Genomic DNA, 24,531 nt, shown 5'->3' with positions numbered 1-24,531 from the left:
ATTTAAATAACTTGACATCATATTGCGGCAAGTGGAAACTATCTATAAATCTTGATAAAACTAAAATTGTTGTTTCCAGAAAATACGGTGCTGTGAAGAAATGTGAATGTGAATATTTGGTAATGATAAACTTGAATTAGTTTTTCAATGTAGATATTTTGGAGTCATATCTAAATATGCAAAAATCAGTTGAAAGCACTAGCTCAAAGGGTAAAGAACACCCTATGAACTTTTACGAACAATGAATAGAATCGGACTTTTAACCTATGGCATGTATTTCAAGGCATTTGACTTGAAGATAAAGCTATTCTCCTATATATATCTGAACGGTGGGGTTGCCAAACATTTAATGCGCTAGAAAGAACACCATTTTGAGCATGTAAACGATTTTAGACACATTACAACATACGCCAAATGGTTTGGCAATTTGGTGAATGTGGGAGATACCATTGTTCGACGAATGATTTATTAGATGTATAAGATATTGGTTATCACTTATTCATATTCCAAATAGCCGTCTTCCCAAAAATGACTATGGCATGTTATAGCTTCCCAAAAAAGATATTCTTGGGCGCCATTATACTGGGTTTTGGAAATGTTTGGATATATCAAAATGTCGCAGATGATAAATACTCTTTAAATGAATTAACATTGAAATTAAGATATATTTTCGGTCAGGAATGGCAAGCATCTATTAATGTAAGCTCGAGATATGAAAACTATTCATGTTACAAAATGTATCTAAACCCCGAACATTACTTGCTTAATAACAACTCCTTGAAAAACAGAAGATGTTCAGCTCGAATGAGAACTGGTGGGGCGGGGTTACAAACAGATATAGGTCGTTGGCAAAATGGTCGCAACGAAGACAGAATCTGCACACTTTGTAATGTAAATTTAATTGAAGATGAATTTCATGTCACATTAATATGTCCATTATATAATGAAAAAAGAAAGATATTTTGCAAATTCATTTCGTGTATGAGTGTGAAACTATTGTATTGATCCTAAACAAGTTCTGTAAACCAGCATATTTTTTAAGAAAATCAGTTGATTAACAATACCATTACAATGCTTTATTGATATGGATCTCTATTGCCCTTTGCCAATCGTAAAATAATGTTCCTTTGTAATTGGACCAATTGCCTTGAATACAGCGAACAGAACTGAGAATAATTGTTTAACCTAGTTTCAAATACATTCTTCCCAACGCTTATGGATCAAAACTGGCCAATATAATCAGCACAATAAGAAAGACGTAATACTTTAAACAGCGAGACCTGACGTGTCGGAATACAGTGACACAGTGGCTCCATTGTAGTGTGGGGGATTTTTTCAACATGGGACCCGTTTCTCCATATGACGCAACGGAATAATGTCCGACTTGAAATAAAGGCAGAGAGAGTTTTTTGCTGGTTGACAGAAATTTGAGTATAGGGAAAGTGATCTGTTCGCTAGGCGCACGTGGGTGGGACAGCGAATGGTTGGTCAGAATCCATCGGGGCGCCAGCTGTTGAAATTAAATTAAATTTCGCCCTGAAGTAATTACCTCCCTTGTCCAACTGGCTAGGACTGAAAAAATACATATTTAATACTCTGTATTAAGATATGCAAGTTTTACATGTGGCAGACCTTAGCTCGATGTTATAATATCATGATGTGAATTTATGATAAAAACATTGCGGTTTCTTTAAACATTCAAACTCTAAGAATAGATGAACTGAGCCTTTGAACCGAGTTGAATAAGGAAATGTGTATAAACTGAACTCAAAATACTTGATGTTAAGTGAAGTCAAACGAATGTCATTTATGATGTGAAGACTTTGATGTCTAAAGGGTGTTGTTTTTAATATTGAACATATTTTTGTCCGGGTTAATTAACTCTCTGTGATTATTTTGTGACACTTTTCAATATTATTTGGGATGGTTTGACATTAAATGATAGTTTGTTTTTAATCAAATAAAACATAATGGCTTACGTTGCTTAAGTTCCTCTATTTACAGCTAAACGTGAAATCAGAATTATATCGAGTTAACCGTACTTCGAGTTAGGCCTAATGCATGTAACAGATCATAGAGTACATAAGGATTCAGTCGTGATCACAGATTTGTAGAATAAGTTCAATCATGATCACAAATTTGTAGAATTAGTTCAATCATGATCACAGATAGTAGAATTAGTTCTGTCGTGATCACAGATTTGTAGAATTAGTTCAATCATGATCACAGATTGTAGAATTAGTTCAGTCGTGATCACAAATTTGTAGAATTAGTTCTATCGTGTTCACAGATTTGTAGAATTAGTTCTGTCGTGATCACAGATCTGTAGAATTAGTTCTGTCGTGATCACAGATCTGTAGAATTAGTTCTGTCGTGATCACAGATTTGTAGAATTAGCTCTGTCGTGATCACAGATTTGTAGAATTAGTTCTGTCGTGATCACAGATTTGTAGAATTAGTTCAGGCGTGATCACAGATTGTAGAATTAGTTCTGTCGTGATCACAGATCTGTAGAATTAGTTCTGTCGTGATCACAGATCTGTAGAATTAGTTCAGGCGTGATCACAGATCTGTAGAATTAGTTCTGTCGTGATCACAGATCTGTAGAATTAGTTCAGGCGTGATCACAGATTTGTAGAATTAGTTCTGTCGTGATCACAGATTTGTAGAATTAGTTCTGTCGTGATCACAGATCTGTAGAATTAGTTCAGGCGTGATCACAGATTTGTAGAATTAGTTCTGTCGTGATCACAGATTTGTAGAATTAGCTCTGTCGTGATCGAAGATTTGTAGAATTAGCTCTGTCGTGATCACAGATTGTAGAATTAGTTCAGGCGTGATCACAGATTTGTAGAATTAGTTCAGTCGTGATCACAGATTGTGGAATTAGCTCTGTCGTGATCACAGATTTGTAGAATTAGTTCTGTCGTGATCACAGTTTGTAGAATTAGCTCTGTCGTGATCACAGATTGTAGAATTAGTTCAGGCGTGATCACAGATTTGTAGAATAAGCTCTGTCGTGATCACAGATTGTAGAATTAGTTCTGCCGTGATCACAGATTTGTAGAGTTTATGTAGTTCGAATGGTGTTCACTCCGATATATTACATGCCGTCAATAAACGTTTATACATGTTTTAAAACGGTAGGTCGGCGGTTCCATCACCGGTCGCGTCATACCAAACTGTAAAAGACGTTTTTGTTGCTACCCTGTCTGGCGCTCAGTATTACGGGGCTAGCACAGGGACTGGTAGGCTCGAAGTCAGTGTACTGTGTCTGAGTGGGATATCCATGTTATACTGCGACATGGTATATCAGTGGACTAGCACTATAAAACCGTCATTCAGGACTAGAACAAGCAACCACACACACACGTGCATGCACGTCGCAATATATGTGCAATAGTCTTGAGCTGCGTTAAAGCCTTATATCGCCTCACCATTCTTTCACACTATATATATTCTAACTTTTTTGAGTGGCATTTAGAAGTTGGAATGGTAACTAAGACAAAATTGTTATAGATTAGCAACTTCTTTATTACATCATTTGCTTGTTACATCATTTGCTTGATAACGGTGTTAGAATCTACACCGAAACGTCGCCCAATTGTAATAAAGAAGTTGCTCATCCAAAACAATTTTGTCTTAGTATATATGTTCTGACAAGTAAATATTCACAGAGCATTAATCTGGCGATGAGGTAACCTAGAAATTAAAGCGTTAGCTCGCCATGCCGAAAACCCGGGATCGACTTATATATGGGAAAACTGTGTGGAATCTATTTTTGGTATTTTCCGCCGTGCAATGGATGGATTATCGTTACAAGCCCGCTAATCCCATTCACACGTGGATATTAGCCGTCAGCAATTTACGGAATTTGGACTCAAGCTGGAGACAATAACATTTTCATAATAACCATGATTTATGATTCATGATAAACACTGACAAAGATTGATAAGCAACGTCACTAATATATAATAACCCATTTAGCCTGTCTCACAGTCCCTGAACCAGATTTTTTTCTCTCCCGCCCATCCCTTTCTGAATAGCAAACTCCAAAATGAAGCAAGTCTAGATTTTCCTCAGGGACTGAATCGCCCATCTCACTTGGGCTCCTTTTCAATATATCTGTTTCAGTTATTTGTTTCTATCATAATTGTATATGTCCAGAGACTAAATGTGAGTCTAATAACCCATTATACGTCACACATCTATGCACTGTTACATTGCGCATGTATGTGACTGGCCTGTGATTGTGTGACTTATTCAGGCCTCATGTCTGAATCGTGCATGTGACATCACTGTTCGGGGCTTGGGAGGAGTCGGGAAAAGCAAGTGGGAGCTGTTTATCAACAGAACAACTCCAGTGGTTGGATGTAGCTGTTTCGAGGTAAGAACATATTTTATCTACCTACAGCATCACTTTACATGAAACACACACACACCGCCACTTTACGTGAAATGTATAAAAAATATTTTCAGAACGAGACTCACGTACGCTTGTAAAGTAAGATTATTTTACATATATATTAACAAATTGAATTGATATAAAACTGTTTACATACCCGGTGAAATATATATCACATGATCATCTACTTTAATTGTATGTTAGTGTCGATAGCTCTCGAGAAGGGTGGAAGGTAGATTATTTGCTTATCAACTCTGTTTAAAAGCCATTTGTTCACACTTAGCACGTTAAACGTTGCAAGTAGGTAGAAATTTCAATGACATTGGAAACTCAAACAGATCTGAGTTGCACTCAGCCTGGGAAGGCTTGTCGTGGGAGTATCGTTAAGGCGTATAGATGGTAAGATGAATGCATCAGGGCGGAAAAAGAAGAGGGTGTCAAAATATTTCGCAATGTCCTGTAACCGCCCAGGGGAAACATATACCACCTGTCATACGACTTTCGGTTTGCTAAAAATTAGAGGCACACTTCTGGTGGTTTCAGTTTATTGATAGCATCGTACAGACAACTTAGCTATACACGATTAGAAACATTTTTTTATGACCATGTACCCTTCTCTCTAGGTGTTCGGATACGTGGGTCATAGATTATTATTTGTGTGCGGCTGACAATTCCTGTACTGAAATAAATACGGTTACCTTTCAAATGACGGCATTTATAATAAATAAAATTATGAAATGTGACCGTGGTTTCGCATGCAGAAAGATACCGTCTCACAACCAATTTTGTATAAGTGATTGAATACGCCTTGATAGGTATCGACCCAACCATGATTGGTTAATATAACTGTTGTTATAAAGTAGACAAGAGAAACAGGCCCTGTAATAATTTCCCAGCGAGAATTGTCTCCGTGCTGTTACACCGCCATCCACCAAAACACCACACCCACAATTTGAATATAGCATTTTGAACTGTTTACGTTTGACCTGTAAGAATAGCAATAGCTTTGTGGATAACGGGTTTATGTTAATCAAACGAGGATCCCCGTGTGTTTCGGTGTGCTGGTTATATAATTGGGATGGATGTTTGTTGTGGAGAATATGTGATTGTACGACAATTGGGATCTGAGCATGAATGTAGTTTACTGTTAGAATAACGGGGTTCACATTTCCTCTCACACAGACTGCGGTTTCCACGAAGGAAGGGACATCTGGTTTGGATTACCTAATTAGGGACATTTCGATTTCCTGCTATGTTCGGGCCTCGATAATCTCATCTAAACCAGTAGACATGGTGTGTAATATACACTGTCACAATTGTTGTCTGAACCAGTAGATATGGTGTGTGATATACACTGTCACAACGGTTGTCTGCACCAGTAGATATGGTGTGTAATATACACTGTGACAATTGTTGTCTGAACCAGTAGATATGGTGTGTAATGTACACTGTGACAATTGTTGTCTGAACTAGTATATATGGTGTGTAATATACACTGTGACAATTGTTGTCTGAACCAGTAGATATGGTGTGTAATATACACTGTGACAATTGTTGTCTGAACCAGTAGATATGGTGTGTAATATACACTGTCACAGCGGTTGTCTGAACCAGTAGATATGGTGTGTAATATACACTGTGACAATTGTTGTCTGAACCAGTAGATATGGTGTGTAATATACACTGTGACAATTGTTGTCTGAATCAGTAGATATGGTGTGTAATATACACTGTGACATATATTGTCTGAACCCGTAGATATGGTGTGTGATATACACTGTGACATATGTTGTCTGAACCAGTAGATATGGTGTGTGATATACACTGTGACATATGTTGTCTGAACCCGTAGATATGGTGTGTGATATACACTGTCACAGCGGTTGTCTGAACACGTACATATGGTGTGTAATATACACTGTGACAATTGTTGTCTGAACCAGTAGATAGGGTGTGTAATATACACTGTGACAATTGTTGTCTGAACCAGTAGATATGGTGTGTAATATACACTGTGACATATGTTGTCTGAACCCGTAGATATGGTGTGTAATATACACTGTGACATATATTGTCTGAACCCGTAGATATGGTGTGTGATATACACTGTGACATATGTTGTCTGAACCCGTAGATATGGTGTGTGATATACACTGTCACAGCGGTTGTCTGAACCCGTACATATGGTGTGTAATATACACTGTGACAATTGTTGTCTGAACCAGTAGACACGGCGTATAATGTACACTGTCACAACGGTTGTCTGAACCAGTAGATATGGTGTGTAATATACACTGTGACAATTGTTGTCTGAACCAGTAGACACGGTGTATAATGTACACTGTCACAACGGTTGTCTGAACCCGTAGATATACTGTGTGATATACACTGTCACAGAGGTTGTCTGAACCCGTAGATATGGTGTGTAATATACACTGTGACAATTGTTGTCTCAAACCAGTAGATATCGTGTGTAATATACACTGTGACAATTGTTCTCTGAACCAGTAGACACGGTGTATAATGAACACTGTCACAGCGGTTGTCTGAACCCGTAGATATGGTTTGTAATATACACTGTGACAATTGTTGTCTGAACCAGCAGACACGGTGTATAATATACACTTTGACAATTGTTGTCTGAACCCGTAGATATGGTGTGTAACATACACTGTGACAATTGTTGTCTGAACCCGTAGATATGGTTTGTAATATACACTGTTACAATTGTTGTCTGAACCAGTAGATATGGTGTGTGATATACACTGTGACAATTGTTGTCTGAACCAGTGGACGCGGTGTGAAATGTACTCTGTCACAGCGGTTGTCTGAACCAGTAGATATGGTGTGTAATATACACTGTGACAATTGTTGTCTGAAACATTGGATACGGTGTGTAATATACACTGTCACAGCGGCTGTCTGAACCAGTAGACATGGGGTGTTCTATATACACTGACAATTGTTGTCTGGACCAGTGGACGCGGTGTGAAATGTACACTGTCACAGCGGCTGTTTGAGCCAGTAGACACGGCATGTAATTTACACTTTAACAACGGCTGTCTGAACCAGTAGACATGGTGTGTAATGTACACTGTTACAGTGGCTGTCTGAACCAGTGGTCACGGTGTATAATAAACACTTTCACAGCGCTTGTCTGAACCAGTCGACATGGTGTATAATAAACACTGTCACAACGCTTGTCTGAACCAGTAGAAATGGTGTGCAATATCCCCTGCCACAACGCTTGTCTGAACCAGTAGACATGCATGTATATCACCCCAATTGACCAATCAAATTCTACCTACCTCAAACAAAATGGCGGCGCCCAGATCGATAATCAAGATCTATATTCATATATATATTATATATATATAGAGAGAGAGAGTATATTAATTTGTAATAAAACGGGTCTTACTTCGCAAAGTTCATCAAATCACGTGAGCGCCTTGATTAAAAACCTGAAAAGATTTGAAAAATATCTGTTGACGCTAAGTTGACGGTACACGTGCATTGCAAATCCTGCAATCGACCGAAATCTGCACGGCAGTGTTCGAACCGGATGTTGATTTAGCTATGCGATTTTGATTGGACTATGAATAGACTCGTTAGTCCAGCCAAAATATAACTCAAACGTCCAGCCTAGTTCGGCAAGGGTGGAAACTGGACTTTCATAGTCAGTTAACTCCCTTGCCTCGGGAAGATGAACCCCATCTCATTTCACCTCACAATGACGTAGCGAGAAAAACAGATGAATATATGGTTTACTCAAAACATAAACCCTCGTAACTGTGACTCTGATACATTCGGTAATACTGTCTGTATGTTGTGGAAAAAACCCAACTATTTTTGAAATGCCACCAGTTTCATAAACAATGATACTGTATATCAACAAACAGGATGCATTTAGCGTTTGTATTGCAATAAACAAAAATATAATACTTGATTGTATCATATGAGTAATATAACATAATTGGTTCAGGCATGTGTCATTGCAAATAATGTCAGCAAGAGAAGATGGCAGATACAGAGCTTTGTACTTGCAGGAGAAAATAAACAACCGCCGGGGAGATTTCAGATAAGGGAGGCAACTCTGTTTGGTCCGCGCATCGCGATCGCTGATAGCACGATACACGTCTTTTGTTTTCATAGGGGGTAGAGATCTATCGAAAAGCCATATCCGTCTCGAATTATGAGCCGAGCTCTCAGATACCCAAAACCAAACCAACATCGGTTAAGGCTGTGTTGTTTAATTTCGTGTTGTTTTAGGAAAGTTAGCCTCATTTAAAAATAGTTTAATCAAGGGAGTAAGCGATACAGTTTCATTTGATTGTGACAAACATGTACCATATCTGATGCAAATACGTCGCACATCTGGTGTGTATTTCGGCTTTCTCCCTGGTGATTAAATGGCTTAATTTGAAGAAGTTTCGTAGAGAATACGAAATACACCACACTCCCAGCCATGTGTGACAAACGAGTATAAGTGGTTATTTGTCCTGAACTATAGGCTGCCAAGATGGGGTAATTATCAAAGTTGCAAGTCAGCACAAATTGCTTGTTCTTTCTGCCCGCTTGTATTGCACTTACAACCATTTTATTAAAAAAGCACGCTCCTCTCCCGCTTTCTCTTGAAAACAATACCTCCGTGTGAAAATTGGGTTCGATATCGAGATATGACTATCGATATGGATAATTCAGGTAGTGAATCTATGACTTTTGCTTTTCAAGGATTTTATTTATTTATTTATTTATTTATTTATTTATTTATTTATTTATTTATTTATTTATTTATTTATTTATTTATTTATTTATTTATTTATTTATTTATTTATTTATTTATTTATTTATTTATTTATTTATTTATTTATTTATTTATTTATTTATTTATTTATTTATTTATTTATTTATTTATTGATAAACTTGAGTCGGTGTTGTTTTACGCCGCTATTAGCACTATCTCAGCTTTATCATGGAGTGGAGACACCAGGAATTGGCTTCCTGCATTGTACCAATGTAAGGAATCGAACCAGGGGCTTTGTCACGGCGAGTCAACGTTTAAACCACAAGACTACCCCACCACCCACCAGAACCGAGAGGTATACAATGTTTATTCTGTATTTCCCTAGTTCAACAGCAATAAAAAACTGCTGGCCGATCATGAGACAAAATGTTAGTGAATATATTGTTTTGGTACGGAAATATAATAAAAAGACACTTAACTTTATTAATACAGCTCAAAGTTTTAAGTTAGTTTTCAAATTATTGTTATTTGAACTGAAATAATTGTTTCTGTATGGTCCTTACATGATTTGTTTATTTGTTGGTTGGTTGTTTAATACCGCTCTCAGCAATATTCCCGCTATATAACGGCGGTGAATAATCGCATCTGTACCAGTGATTGACATCATGAGCATAGATCGACGCAACTGGGCACGCCAGCAACCTATAACTGTGGGTTCGAATCCCAGGTTGCGCTGACTATGTCTCCGTGTATGTCAGCATCATACCTGTACTTGTGAATTTCACCAAAGTGGTAAACGCCCGAGACCTGCATCACTCACCTAAATAATGTTTAGAGCGGCGTTAAACCCAACTCACTCACTCACTGGTCAAGGCTCGAGTCATTACAGGCCGCCGTCATATAGCTGGAATATTGCTGAGTGTGGCGTTAAACAACAAACGTCTTCTCTTCTTCTTTCGTGTTTAACCCCGCACTCAGCAATATTCCAGCTATATGACGGCGGTCTGGCAATAATCGAGTCTGGACCAGACAATCTAGTGGTTGACATCATGAGCATCGATCCACGCAATTGGAATACGATGACATGCATCACCCAAGTCAACAACAAACAAAACTATATCTATGTATTAACAGTGTTAGTATGTGAGAAAGACTTTACTGAATCCTAACAGTATGTCACTATTTTGACCCTGACAATTAGAGTGAGTGAGTGAGTTGGGTTTAACGCCGCTTTTAACAGTATTCCAGTTATATCACGGCGTGTCAGCTTAATGTGGGAGGAAAGCCCGAAGTGATGCAGGTCTCAGACGTTTACCACTTCGGTGAAACCCACGAGCACGGGTATGGTGCTGACAAACCTAGAAACATAATTGGGGCGAACCGGGATTCGAACCCACAATCATAGGTTTCTGGCGTGCCCAAGGGACGCAACTCTGCACAGCGATGACAATTAGAAGTTGTTCTTACTTACTCACCAAACATTTACTGACAATTAGTTTAAGCTTGAAATTATGTACGCACATGGCCATGGAACCCAAGCGTTCGATGTGATCTCTTGGTCAATTGGTATGTCCAGCCAAATATTATGTTAGAGAGGGTTAGCCGGTCAAGGATTTAATGCCATTGTTCTATCATATCAGAATAATGTTAGAAGTCCGCCCAGGCATCCAAAACATCAGCCGTTACGCTAGTAGTATTTTAATAGCTTGTATCGTATTCCACATCTCTGATGTATTTGTAAAATCAACATACAAATCCCCTTGTGTTATTTCAAAATTGATATCATTCGCATTTGTTCAAACAAAGGCATACCACTTCAATGAGAAAGCTAAACAGACGATCAATCGGCACAACTCGTTCCTTTCCGTAACTTGCAAATTGCGCCGAGATTAGAACGAGTTGACATTCGGCTTGTACCGGAATTACACGAGTAATCGCGAATGGCTGACGGTATGCGGTAACGAGGCTTGCTCAAATGTGGATTATTTCCGGCGGGAGTGGAGCGCGGTCTTCTGATCATTGTTTATAACGGTTATCTTTGGCAAATAAAAGTGATATGCGCCAAGTTCAAGTTCCAATGTGTTTGTTTGTTCGGGGCCAGAGGTGAAACAAAAAAGTTAACAATATCCGCTGTCTATCGGAAACCCCGGCGGGTATCGGCGGAGAGTCCGGAGGACGTTACTGTGTCACGTGACATTCCGTACATGACGGCTTATCTCCACGTATGTAATCTTTCAGCGGTGAGATTCTTTACTGTTGAGTGATATAGGCCCTGTTCCCAACACGATCACCACTTTGAGTGGTGTCTTAGCATAACGGGAATCCGTTGAAGAAAAGTGGCCTCTCGCACTTTTTTAAGAAGGATTGAATAAGTGAGAGTTATTTATCGTCATAGTCAGCAATATTTAAGATCTGTCGCGGTAGGCGGAAAATAATTGAGTCTTGACCAGTGTGGGGTAGTGGGGGTCAATGTTGGCCCACGGGGCTTGTAGGTGAAATGGGGTTAACGTCGCGTCCAAGATTATTGATTGCACTTACATAGCGACGTGCATGCACGTGTTTTGTGTGTGTGTGGCTGCTTGTTCTAGTCCGGACTGATGCCGATTTATAGTGCTAGCTCACTGAGATACCATGCCGCAGTTTAACACGAATACCCCACCCAGACACAGTATACTGACTCCGAGCCGACCAGTCCTTGTTTTAGCCCCTTAATGCCGAGCGCCAGACAGGGTAACAACAAGTACCATCTTTTAACGTCTTTTGGTATGACGCGGCCGGGGATCGAACTCCGGACCTTCCGCTCCCCGGGCGGACGCTCTATCGCTAGACCACGGAGGCGGCCCAAAGGGCTTGTAACGCTAACATTAGTACCGGTATCATAGTACTAAATAAGCAGCAAGGTATATGGCCATTATGGTACTATGACACCGATAGAGACAATATATACATATATAATGCTGCTAATGTACCACCATGACATCGGTAGTGACCAGTTATCTTGCTGCTAATGTACCACCATGACATCGGAAGAGACCAGTTATCTTGCTGCTAATGTAACACCATGACACCGGCAGAACCCAGTTATCTTGCTGCTAATGTACCACCATGACATCGGTAGTGACCAGTTATCTTGTTGTGAATGTACCACCATGACATCGGTGGAGACCACATACCTTGCTGTTAATGTAACACCATGAAATCGGTAGTGACCAGTTATCTTGCTGTTAATGTACCACCATGACACCGACATAGACCAGTTATCTTGCTGCTAATGTAACACCATGACAACGATAGTGACCACATACCTTGCTGCTAATGTAACACCATGACATCGGTAGAGACCACATACCTTGCTGCTAATGTAACACCATGACAACGATAGAGACCACATACCTTGCTGCTAATCTGACACCATGACACCGGTAGAGACCACATACCTTGCTGCTAATGTACCACCATGACAACGATAGAGACCGCATACCTTGCTGCTAATGTACCACCATGACATCGGTAGAGACCACATACCTTGCTGCTAATGTACCACCATGACATCGGTAGAGACCACATACCTTGCTGCTAATGTACCACCATGACATCGGTAGTGACCAGTTATCTTACTGCTAATGTAACACCATGACACCGACAGAGACCAGTTATCTTGCTGCTAATGTACAACCATGAAATCGGTAGTGACCAGTTATCTTGCTGTTAATGTACCACCATGACACCGACATAGACCAGTTATCTTGCTGCTAATGTACCACCATGACATCGGTAGAGACCACATACCTTGCTGCTAATGTAACACCATGACAACGATAGAGACCACATACCTTGCTGCTAATGTAACACCATGACATCGGTAGAGACCACATACCTTGCTGCTAATGTACCACCATGACATCGGTAGAGACCACATACCTTGCTGCTAATGTACCACCATGACATCGGTAGTGACCAGTTATCTTACTGCTAATGTAACACCATGACACCGACAGAGACCAGTTATCTTGCTGCTAATGTACAACCATGAAATCGGTAGTGACCAGTTATCTTGCTGTTAATGTACCACCATGACACCGACATAGACCAGTTATCTTGCTGCTAATGTACCACCATGACATCGGTAGAGACCACATACCTTGCTGCTAATGTACCACCATGACAACGATAGAGACCGCATACCTTGCTGCTAATGTACCACCATGACATCGGTAGAGACCACATACCTTGCTGCTAATGTACCACCATGACATCGGTAGAGACCACATACCTTGCTGCTAATGTACCACCATGACATCGGTAGTGACCAGTTATCTTACTGCTAATGTAACACCATGACACCGACAGAGACCAGTTATCTTGCTGCTAATGTACAACCATGAAATCGGTAGTGACCAGTTATCTTGCTGTTAATGTACCACCATGACACCGACATAGACCAGTTATCTTGCTGCTAATGTACCACCATGACATCGGTAGAGACCACATACCTTGCTGCTAATGTAACACCATGACAACGGTAGAGACCACATACCTTGCTGCTATTGTAACACCATGACACCGGTAGAGACCACATACCTTGCTGCTAATGTAACACCATGACACCGGTAGAGACCACATACCTTGCTGCTAATGTAACACCATGACACCGGTAGAGACCACATACCTTGCTGTTAATGTAACACCATGACACCGGTAGAGACCACATACCTTGCTGCTAATGTACCACCATGACACCGGTAGAGACCACATACCTTGCTGCTAATGTACCACCATGACAACGATAGAGACCGCATACCTTGCTGCTAATGTACCACCATGACATCGGTAGAGACCACATACCTTGCTGCTAATGTACCACCATGACATCGGTAGTGACCAGTTATCTTACTGCTAATGTAACACCATGACACCGACAGAGACCAGTTATCTTGCTGCTAATGTACAACCATGAAATCGGTAGTGACCAGTTATCTTGCTGTTAATGTACCACCATGACACCGACATAGACCAGTTATCTTGCTGCTAATGTACCACCATGACATCGGTAGAGACCACATACCTTGCTGCTATTGTAACACCATGACACCGGTAGAGACCACATACCTTGCTGCTAATGTAACACCATGACACCGGTAGAGACCACATACCTTGCTGCTAATGTAACACCATGACACCGGTAGAGACCACATACCTTGCTGTTAATGTAACACCATGACACCGGTAGAGACCACATACCTTGCTGCTAATGTAACACCATGACACCGGTAGAGACCACATACCTTGCTGTTTATGTAACACCATGACACCGGTAGAGACCACATACCTTGCTGCTAATGTAACACCATGACACCGGTAGAGACCACATACCTTGCTGCTAATGTAACACCATGACACCGGTAGAGACCACATACCTTGCTGTTTATGTAACACCATGACACCGGTAGAGACCACATACCTTGCTGCTAATGTAACACCATGACACCGGTAGAGACCACATACCTTGCTGCTAATGTAACACCATGACACCGGTAGAGACCACATACCTTGCTGCTAATGTAACACCATGACATCGATAGAGACCACATACCTTGCTGCTAATGTACCACCATGACACCGGTAGAGACCACATACCTTGCTGTTTATGTAACACCATGACACCGGTAGAGACCACATACCTTGCTGGTAATGTAACACCATGACACCGGTAGAGACCACATACCTTGCTGCTAATGTAACACCATGACACCGGTAGAGACCACATACCTTGCTGCTAATGTAACACCATGACACCGGTAGAGACCACATACCTTGCTGCTAATGTACCACCATGACATCGGTAGAGACAACATACGTTGCTGTTTATGTAACACCATGACACCGGTAGAGACAATACAACTTGCTGTAGTTTTTTGCGAAACAAGCATGTAACACAGTTGACTCCGTGTTTTGACCCGAAATCCCACAACGGTGAAAGTATTTATGTTTAACGTCGCGCTGGAAGCAAATGCTGATAATATTATTAAATATAAATAAACATTAGGATACTGTGAAGTAAATCAGAAAATATACCCTTTTCTGTTGTGCAAATCTTGTTAGGCCAGGCAAAGCTAATCAATTGTTTTATGGAGTTTTGTGCAAAAAATGCCTTTAGGCAGAGTGAAACTATGGAAATAATAATTATTTTTTAAATCCATGACCAAAGATGTCATAACAATCAACCCTCTCGCTCCAACAAACAAAAACAGGACGTGTCGTGGCCTGGATGATCCCGCCCACGTTATGTAATCCAGCATGAATCACGGGTCCTCCCACGTGCAGGTCGCTTTGCACGAGGTTCTCGGGACAGATCTGGAGCTTTGAAGTTGACCGGCTCATTATCACGGCACGCTCGTTTCCGACTGCTCCTGGTGGTCTGGCAAAGCGCATGCCGGAGAGCCACGCGTTGCTGAGCTCGGGCCTGAGGATATTCGTCGGTTGCTTTTTAAAAGAAAACAGTTTTTTTTGTTTTCTAATGAGACGAAAAGTGATGATATCGCTTGCGATGGCGTTTGATAGATTCCAGGTTCCAACTTTAAAAATAAATAGTTTTTCAGAGTTCATTTTAAAGACATTGGGACGATATACCATGGTAAAATTACTTCAGTTATTTTATTTTGATTTCTGCTTAAAACCTATATGCGTATGTGGGAATAATGGAACAAAATAGGCATCTTCGATTGAGATTGTAGGTGATTGATAATTTAATGTTGTTAAACGTCGCAGGTGGCAACATATGAATGACAGAGGTTGTTTGTTGATTAACTCTGCACTCTGGACCTGACAATCTAGTGATTGATATTGCGAGCAACAATCCACGCCCTCGGGGTACGATGACACGCCATCAACCAAGTCACCGAGCCTGGCCACGCCATCTTTTTTGTCGTCTCTAACGACAAGCGGGGCGGTCGGGTAGCCTAGTGGTTAAAGTGTTCGCTCGTCACGCCGAAGACCCAGGTTCGATTTCCGACATGGGTACAATGTGTGAAGCCCATTTCTGGTGTCCCCCGCCGTGTTATTGCTGGAATATTGCTAAAAGCGGCGTTAAACCATACTCACTCACTCACTCTTACGACAAGCAGAGGTTGCTGTGGACCTATTCTAACCCGGAAGTTCGCTTGGTGTCACTAATGGTTGAGGCGACTCCGCTTTTCGTAAGAGGCGACTAACGGGATCAGGCTCGCTGACCTAGTTGATGCATGTCATCGTATCCCAATTGCGTGGATCGATGCTCATGATGTCAATCAGTGGGTTGTCCGGTCCATACTCGATTATTTACAGCCCGCGCCATATAGCTGGAATATTGCTGAGTGCGGCGTTAAACAACAAACAAACAAACACTAATGGTTCACAGTATGCCCAGCGTCCCACGTTGTGACCACCCGATATTGTTTAGTCGACACCCGTAAAGATCCGGGGTAGAATAGGTCTTCAGCAACCCATGCTTGTCGTAAGAGGCGACTGACGGGATCGGGTGGTCAGGCTCGCTTACCTAGTTGATGTATGTCATCGTATCCCGATTGCGTGGATCGACGCTCATGATATCAGTCACTGGGTTGTCTAGTCCATACTCGATTATTTACAGACCGCCGCAATATAGCTGGAATATTGCTGAGTGCGGCGTTAAACAACAAACAAACACTGTTCAGTGCACTCTTACGACAAGCCCTCGCCAATTGAGACCTGTTCTTCGCCGAAACCCCTGAGGGGGACAATAGGTACAGCCTACAAACGAGTCCGGTCCAGACAATGTTTTTAACGAAATTGTAAAAAAGCCAGACTGATCTGAGAAAGGGGAAGACTTGATTGAGGAATAAAACCTGAGTTCCCAGACGGGCCAAGTGACGTGTCACTAACCTGATTCAAGGCCTTCTTACTGGACCTGGTGCAGGTGACGGAGCCACTGAGCTGTTCTCAATGTCGCAGCGGAATAAGCCGAGCGGATCCGATTGTTTACGGATCACGTTCTTGTTTCCGCCCAGCCACATGTGTGTATGACAGACCACGTGACCATGACCGACTTCCATCAGTCTTCAATCAGTTTGGCCTCTAAACGGGGTGTGTATGTGTGTGTGTGTGCGTGAGTGCGTGCGTGCGTGCGTGCGTGTATGTGTGTGTGTGTGTGTGTGTGTGTGTCAGTGTGTGTGTGTCTGTGTGTGTCTGTGTGTGTCTGTGTATTGTTTCATGCCATTGTATGCGAAGCAGCCCTCTGAAATTTGGTATTCCCAGGAACCTGAGACATGAGATTTTACTTCGATGTTTTGTGTTGTCTGTTAAAGTAATTAAGGCACACAACTGCTAATGAAAATAAAACATTCGGCAACTTTGATATCACATAGTCAGTAATGTCCTTATTTACTTTGGAAACGACCCCTCCATTCTCAAACTTATGTCATGAAATCACATTAAAGGTCTTTTGTTAGTATTTGATACTTGCTGCAGATGTTCGCAGGAAGCCCAGTTGCTTTTAGAGCATAGTGTTGTTATACACCTCACGAGGTCGTGTAGCTTCCAGCACGAATCTATATGGGACGCGTCACCCCCGCGGTGTTCACGCGCGAATCTAGCCAAGAGTGTTGTTTTACGCCGCGCTCACTGCTATTACAACATTCGTAACTGAGAAAAAAAACGTTCGTAACTGCGGCCTGTTTATAATCGAATCTGGAGGGCACAGACAGATTGTTGATGATGCAATCTGTCGGGATGGTTAAACTGCACGTCCGAGACGCCGAAGACGCAGCTTCAATTCCCAATTTGGAATTTGGACCATGGCTCACTCATTGTTAAGTCATTTGAGACTTCCCGACATGGGTACAATGTGTGAAGCCCATTTCTGGTGACCCCCGCCGTGATATTGCTGAATATTGCTAAAAGCGGCGTAAAACCATACTCACTCACACACTCACTCACTCACTCACTCACTCACTCACTCATTTAAGACTTTTTAAGGTAGAAATACAGAGGAATTTATTCAATATGACTCGTCACCCGTGACGATCCGGGTTAGATTTGATCTTCAGCCACCCATACTTGTCTTAAGAGGCGACTAACGGGATCGGATAGTCGACAGGCCCCGTGACAGGTTGATGAATGTCATCGTTTCCCAATTGCGTGGATCGATGCTTATGATGTCAATCACTGGATTGTCTGGTCCAGACTCGATTATTTACAGACCGCCGTCATATTGCTGGAATATTGCTGAGTGCGGCGTTCAACAAACAAACATTATTTCTATTTGTGTTCCTTGTCCTGAATAGCGTTGCAAAACCACACTCACTAAATCACTCACTCACTCTTCACTTGACCAGGGGCCACGGGTGGCCCAGTTGTCTAAGGTGTCGCGATTCGCTGTGCAGAGTTGCGTCCCTTGGGCACGCCAGAAACCTATAATTGTTGGTTCGAATCCCGGTTCGCCCCGATTATGTTTCTAGGTTTGTCAGCACCATACCCGTGCTCGTGGGTTTCACCAAAGTGGTAAACGTCTGAGACCTGCATCACTTTGGGTTTTCCTCCCACATTAAGCTAACACGCCACGATATAACTGGAATATTGTTAAAAGCGGCGTTAAACCCAACTCACTAAATCACTCTCTCACTCTTCACCTGACCAATTGGCCCGCACGTTGTATTAACGTTAACATCAAGCTCACTCTGGAAGGATGGGCAGATATGGTATTAGCGCATCGTGATATATTGTGTGGCCTATTAATAGTGTTGATGAGTATATGACCTGCCAACTACAAGACTAGCGTCTATTCCAAGCTTGATTATCCTGCCAGTGCTCGTCTGTGAAATACCAGCACTGTCCGCCCAGTTTAGTATAATCTACACAAGGATGTAACACACATGTAATGAATAAACACGCATTAAGTAATAAATAAATTTTAATGTTTTATTAACATTTGCGCACCCTGGTTGGTTAGAAGTGATTAATCATGTTTCGCTGAACTGATATATAGGGTCTATATTAACACACTTTCCCATCAAATTAAAGAGGTAAAATTGTTTGGGGCAAGAATATAAAAGATGTTATTACTTAACAGTGAGTGAGTTTGGTTTAACGCCGCTTTTAGCAATATTCCAGCAATATCAGGACAGGCTTCACACACTTGTAGTTCTGAAGATGTAAAAGATAAGCCATCTGTATCTCTTTGAACTTCAGTGTGTTAATGAGGGATGCGGGGCTCATTTTCTTGAGGGTTTAGTACCGTATGAGACTCAATAAGCACTCTAGATGCCAAATATGTTATAGGTTAATAAGAGTGTCTGCTAACAAAATACTCCTTCTCCGAATAGTTAAACCTGCTTAATCCGGGATGTTCCCTGCAATGCTCATCCGAAAACTCGGGTTTCCGGAGTAACGTTGTTTCGCACTGGAACTGATCTGAGATCAGTTTCGTATGATTTGTTTCACAAGTTTGGACAGACATTCTTGACTAAAACCTTGAGACCTTAGAATGACAATGTTCGCTTTGAATTTTTTTACTGCAGATTGAGTTAGTATGGTTTTACTCTGCTTTTAGCGATATTCCAGCAATATCACGGCGGGGACACCAGTAATGGGCTTCACACATTTTTCCCATGTCGGGAAACGAACCCGGGTCTTCGGCGTGACGAACGAACGCTTAAACCACTAGGCTACCCGACCGCCCCGTATTACGGCGAGTGGGGGTTGTTTATCGTACAATAAAACACTGCAGCCTCGAATGTGTTTTTCTTCATGCAGTGTGTTATTGTTCGATAAATAACAACCAGGAGTCGTTTATTTCTTTTATGAGAAATCAGCTTTATCTATGTACAGCCTCTTTAAGGATGTTGATAAAATGTGCAAGCTTTAAAAAAAGTTACCTTAATTTTAATAATGATGACTCCCCGAATAGAATCCGACAAGCTCCTCACAGTGATATCCCGTACTGTGATAGGTGACCACAACCATGCTTGGAGTTGAACTCGCAACCGACTGACCGTTATGTTTACAAACAAGTGATGACTGCCATGACGCCGAATACTCTTATCCCAGCCAAATTATTTTCTTTGTTTTTCAAGTTAAATATATTTGTATTTCATTTAAACTATCATGTTATTAGTATAGTAAGAATGTAAGGGGAAAGTTGATTCTCCGTTCGTCTGCAATCTCGAACCAATCTGATCAAACAAACAAAAAGTTCATTTCATTTGGGAAATATGGTCAGTCGTAAACCTTTTCAAAATTAACTATGATGGAATTCCAAAAGACATAAACAAAAGTGTAAACGTTACTACATTTGGGGTTAGAGGGCAAATTTCAAGATTCTTGTAAATGGCCGCTCCCACACTGGTAACAGCGATGTTACCGAGAGTGTACCGAAGGTGTCACGCGCTAGGAAGGAGCTTTAGAATCCGACCTTATGCAGGTTTTATAGTGCTAGCCCACTGAGATACCATGCCACAGTTTAACATCAATACCCCACTCAGTCACAGTATACTGACTCTGAGCCGACCAGTCTTCGTTTTATTCCCTTGAAGCCGACACTCAGCCATATACCATGTACCATATTCTCGCGTGAAAGTGTCGCTTGGTCTCGCGCAGCAGTGATCGGTCTCCAACTAGCCCCGAAGCCCGTCCCTCGGTATATGGTGTCTGGCCAAGCGTAAGGCAGGGTAATAACAAGTACCATCTTTTAACGTGTCTCGGTGTGACGCGGCCAGGGGATAAAACCGCAGTCCTCCTGGTAGACGCTCTATCCAATACACCACGGAGGCGCTAGGAGGTCCAGCAATGCCAATTGTACGTATTTCAAAGTGTATGCAATTCCGTCGTCTTGGCTGTTGCGTCGTGGGGGTGACGTTGAGCGTTATTCAGGTTGTAGATGTTGTGCCCCGAGGAGAAGGGTTGAGATGTATAAGCCTACAGAATGTTTGTTGTCTGTTACATTGTTTATTGTTTACGGTGGATGGTTGATGGATGCCAGATGATGTAATATCAGTGAGCACTGGAAAGAATTAAAAAATAATAATTCAGAATTGAAAACTTTATTAACATTGAGAGACTTATTTTCGACTTTCGTACATCAGAAGAAAGTGAATTTGAATTTTCTAATCTATTTTTTAGTAATCTAGTTTTCAAAGTTCAAGTCATGTTTAAGTCATGCGTTCAATTACAAGCCAATCACACATTTAACCTTTAAATGCAAAATTTGCTTCAGAGAAACTTTGACATACTGATGGTGCTTTCTGTAATCTCAACATTTGTGCATGTTTTGCCGACACTGTTATCTACTGGCGGTATGCTGTGGAAGATGTGTCCCAACATGGCACTCGGTGTACCCAGCTGTCTCAAACAGTCGTCAAGGATGTGCGTGATGACCCACTGTATCTGGTGTTAATACACACACTGTTTATTGGGAACGCGGCAACTATCTCTGGGTTTAACACCCCGGTGTGATGGCCTCACATCGATAAACCCTCTGACTGAATATGGGGAGGGGTAGGGAGGCTGTAGAGGCGGGGGACGGGTTAGCGATTACCAAGGAGGTAGTCTATATATGAGTGAGTGAGTAAGGTTTTACGCCCCTTTTTTGCAATATTCCAGCAGTATCACAGCGGGGGACACCAGAAATGGGCTTCACACATTGTACCCGTGTTGGGAATCGAACCCGGGTCTTCGGCGTGACTAGCGAACGCTTTAACCACTAGGCTATCCGACCGCCCCAGTGTATATATGAAGTACGATTAAAGAAATATTGTAATTGATAGCATCATTCAATAAGAAACACTGTCATTTTTAGAGGGGAAGCATCGAGTTCATTCCTCTTCTAGATTTGGGCGTCGGGGTAGCCTAGTGGTTTAAGCGTCCGAACACCCGGTTTCGATTCCCCACATGGGTACAATGTGCGAAGCCCATTTCTGGTGTCCCCCTCTGTATTGCTAAAATCGCTCTTCTTGATCTTTTCTATGTCACCAGGATTACAATCGTTATAAGTATGCGATGTATGTCATTTTTATTTTGTCCCAACACTTTTTTGTCAGGATTTTTGTTCATATGACAGATATATGCGTATGGATACACATAAGGACTAGTTTGCCATGCGCAAGGATATAGTTCTGTACTTTCATTGTTGTGATGACAGGGTACAAACTGGTCTTCGTACTCGGTACAAAAATATATTCTGCTTTTATTAGCAACAAATACATGAGTTTACAACGACCCCTTGTTAATCCGGATAACCTGGAGCTCAGATCACAAGATGTCCGGATAAAGGAACCATTAAGTTTATCAGTTAGTTCGGGCCCTGTCACCTCTGAAGGAGATGGGTCAGGCGCTTCAATGGCGCATAAACAGAGGGTGTGAGAATGCAAAAACTTTTCAAAAGTCATACTGTGTTTGTTGTCTAAAAAGGCTCGGCAAGACATTATTTGTTATGTATTAGGGATGAAATATTATGTTTGTCTGACAACACAAAATCGATGTTCCACTAGAGAGAAATAACACCTTGTGACGGAACTATTTTTATTCTCCCGGATTGACACTATGGTTTTCAGGTTAAGAGATTTAAGTGAGAAAAAGGAGAAATAGACCTTTTGACTCGTCTAATGAAAACAACATGTTTATCTTATCTCTCGACCTGAGAATGTTGACATGATAATTTCGTGCCTGCGTCGCTGATGAAAATATCATTTTTTGTCAGGTCTCCCGATACGATTAACATGATATTTGACAAGAAAAGTCCACATGATCTCTGTCCAATAAAACATTTGTTAGAAACAACAGCATCTTACCACAGAAGCAAAACCAAAATGACTCCACATAAACATCTCAAGTAATTGTTTCTGTTACCTTTAAGAAGCATTAGTCACCAAGTGACAAATCTTTGATTGACATTTTTTAGGGTGAGTCGCCTCAGACCCCACATCCGAAGTCAACAGCGCTAGGTGTTTGAGCAGTCACGGGGATTTGTGTTGAATCTTGTGGAATGTTAACTCCAATGTTGTCTCACCCCTCCTCAAGCCCCGGAAAGGTCGTACCGAGCCCCGGGAGGGGGTAAGGGGGGACGCTGTGGCCTGGGAACGTTGTTCATTTCACGTATGCCGGGGGTTAGAGATTTACCGTTAGCAAAGTCGACAGTCGTTTGTCAAGATGGTTACAGGTAACAAATCGCTTTTCAGTGACCACTAATACGTTGCAAGCTGTGAGAAAAGCTACATTTGTTCGAAGTATTATGTGATTTAGATAGGGATTAGTTGGCCACTGAGGGAAGAAGCCGTCTTTGGTTAAAAGCAGTTTCACGTAGGGATTCGAACTCGTACTTTTGACGCTGAAAGGATAGGATTTGACCGCTGAGCTAATGTAACTCACAAAAGACGATAAATGATGTTAGCTTATTGCTTGACGTATGCTAAATTCGTATGTGTGAGTATAGTTTTACGCCGCTTTTAGCAATATTCCAGCAATATCACAGGGGACACCAGAAATGGGCTTCACACATTGCACCCATGTAGGGAATTGAACCCGGGTCTGTGGCGTGACGAGCAAACGATTTAACCACTAGGCTACCACACCGCCCCTGAAACCCCAGGCACTGTCCGTTTTAGCTCCAAATGAGAACGATGAATTGGAAGATAACTCAAAATTGGGAATATAATCTATTAAACATCAATACAGTACACGGCAGTGAATACCCTGTACCCAACAATGTTTGTTGTTTGATATTTTTATTCCCATCACTGGAAAAAAAGTTGCTTAAGAAACTATCATGTTGTTATGTGTACAAGTTGACATCTTGAACGGAGGGAGGCACACCGGTAGGAGGAACAGCGCAACACGTACTGCACGTGCTACACAATTGTACAGGGAATGACGGCATAAGAGGGATCGTCTCATGATAATTTTAATGCAATCTGATTCGCTGATGTCACAACCCTGATGTCGTCGGAATTGCTTGTTGGTCACAACCACAACTTGCACTGCCGCTTGCTGAAGTCCATCACATGACCAATATCTTTACTCTATCTCGATGACGACTGTGGTAACGCAAACGGACTGTAACTGGAAATGGGCATTGCCTAAAAGTCGGGCCGGGCCGGGCCAAGACGGGCCAAAGTGTTATTGGCTAATTACTTCATTATCGGCGATCATACCTACATATTATTGATGCAACATACACACATGACATTAATGAACAATCACCAACCAAAAACGTGAAACATAATTAGGTATTTCGGAGTAAATCGTTTGAAATCCCGAAAGTGGAGCTGTGTGTAAGCGTCGCTGATCTAGGTAACATGTAAAAGAGCAATCGTTAAACGAAATAAGATTTGAAACGTATCAAATACTTCTAGCTATCGCGATACAAATTTCCATC

At 41.5% G+C, this 24,531-nt stretch overlaps 1 protein-coding gene across 1 annotated transcript in view; it reads left to right on the top strand.

The window, feature by feature from the left end:
• The first annotated feature begins 4,274 nt into the window (after positions 1-4,274).
• The window catches only part of LOC124146535 (adhesion G protein-coupled receptor E1-like), a 124,375-nt gene continuing 104,118 nt past the window's right edge, over positions 4,275-24,531 (top strand). The window contains exon 1 of the mRNA XM_046516849.2: positions 4,275-4,387. The gene's annotated coding sequence lies outside the window, so the exon portion shown is untranslated. The remainder of the gene's footprint in view (positions 4,388-24,531) is intronic.

Source organism: Haliotis rufescens, unplaced genomic scaffold, assembly GCF_023055435.1.
Source record: "Haliotis rufescens isolate VD_foot unplaced genomic scaffold, xgHalRufe1.0.p SCAF_23, whole genome shotgun sequence".
Lineage (NCBI taxonomy): Eukaryota > Metazoa > Mollusca > Gastropoda > Lepetellida > Haliotidae > Haliotis > Haliotis rufescens.
Note: the sequence above shows the minus strand (reverse complement) of the source record. Positions and strands in the feature narration are given on the sequence as shown.